General features: G+C 46.4%; 1 non-coding gene across 1 annotated transcript; it reads left to right on the forward strand.

Moving 5' to 3' along the window:
* Nucleotides 1-735: 735 nt before the first annotated feature.
* TRNAN-GUU (transfer RNA asparagine (anticodon GUU)) lies at nucleotides 736-809 on the forward strand. The gene has a single exon. It is a non-coding gene; the product is annotated as a tRNA-Asn (tRNA).
* The last annotated feature ends 729 nt before the right edge of the window (nucleotides 810-1,538 follow it).

Below are 1,538 nucleotides of genomic sequence, written 5' to 3' on the forward strand. Positions count from 1 at the left end.
TGAACTGGCCAAAATGTCCGCCGCTGTGAACGAAGCCCCGGCGTCCGTTGCATTCGCGCCGGCTATATCGCACGTCGGAGGCGAAACGTAACACCACGCAGTTTTCCGAAGCAGTTTAAAGAATGTAAAGTTTCGTTCGAATGAGCTGTTTTATTTGTAAGTGTATCTCTAATTGTGTGACCTCAACCAACTGTCTGCTGTAGCGTGAATGCGCGACGTTTCCTTCGGTGGCGATAGGAAGCAGATACTGCGGCACGTCATTCCCGGGCATGTTTTTTCGTGGCGCTTTTTTCATTTCCCTCGATCGCATTTCCTCCTCCTGCAGTCTTGGTGGTAGCGGCAGCGAGGTGACGTGGGAACATAGAATAATAAAACTGTTCGGGCCATTGACAAATGTCGTTGAAAAAACAAGCGAATCGTTACTTGCCAGGTCATGTATGCAAGCAGTAGCTCTAGCTGTCGTCACGGTATACATCCTACGGATCCAGTTACGGGAGGGCTTGGTTCTTCCCCCCCCCCCCCACTCCTATCCCCCTTGACGTGCTTGCCCCCTGGATGTTCCTCTAGGTGTGCCCCTGCGCCCATTGCATATCGAAGGCGGAGAGAGCGGATATGTCACGTTTCAATGGGAACAAAAGAACGAAGGCGCAGCTGCAAAAACAAAGCGCATCTCGCTCGCTAAATGTCAATCTGGCGCTTTGCTCGACTATTATTTATGTCCGAGCTTGTGCGTCTGCCTCTGTGGCGCAATCGGCTAGCGCGTTCGGCTGTTAACCGAAAGGTTGGAGGTTCGAGCCCTCCCGGGGGCGGCAGCATTGTCTTTTGTTGCAATGTCAATCTTTTTTTTTTTTTACGAGTACTCTTGATAAAGTCGCCTTGCTAACCAAAGATGTTTGAAACAGTCGCCTTTCGAGCTGATGTCGCGATTTCTTTTTCTCGGAATGGCGGCTCAAAGCTCGCCCAAGCTGAGTTGTACAACAATGCATACTGTCACTCTTTGCGAGTTCGCGTTCGGCTCGTTTGCTGTATTTCGATAAACAACCACAACGACAACAATTTTTTCCCTTGAGACACACAGCGTGAATATATATATATATATATATATATATATATAAATGTATATATATATATATATATATATATATATATATATATATATATATATATATATATACATAAATATATATATATTTATTTATACCCGCCGTGGTTGCTCAGTGGCTATGGTGTTGGGCTGCTGAGCACGAGGTCGCGGGATCGAGTCCCGGCCACGGCGGCCGCATTTCGATGGGTGGCGAAATGCGAAAACACCCGTGTGCTTAGATTTAGGTGCACGTTAAAGAACCCCAGGTGGTCAAAATTTCCGGAGTCCTCCACTACGGCGTGCCTCATAATCAGAAAGTGGTTTTGGCACGTAAAACCCCAAATATTATTATTATTATTATATATTTATATATACGCCAGGGTCGCGAAAGTTCCTACTGACGGCACAGCGATCATAAAAATGTTCAGACAGCGACCTGTATATTGTCCACGAA

The sequence above is a fragment of the Dermacentor albipictus genome, unplaced genomic scaffold (genome assembly GCF_038994185.2).
Source record: "Dermacentor albipictus isolate Rhodes 1998 colony unplaced genomic scaffold, USDA_Dalb.pri_finalv2 scaffold_11, whole genome shotgun sequence".
Lineage (NCBI taxonomy): Eukaryota > Metazoa > Arthropoda > Arachnida > Ixodida > Ixodidae > Dermacentor > Dermacentor albipictus.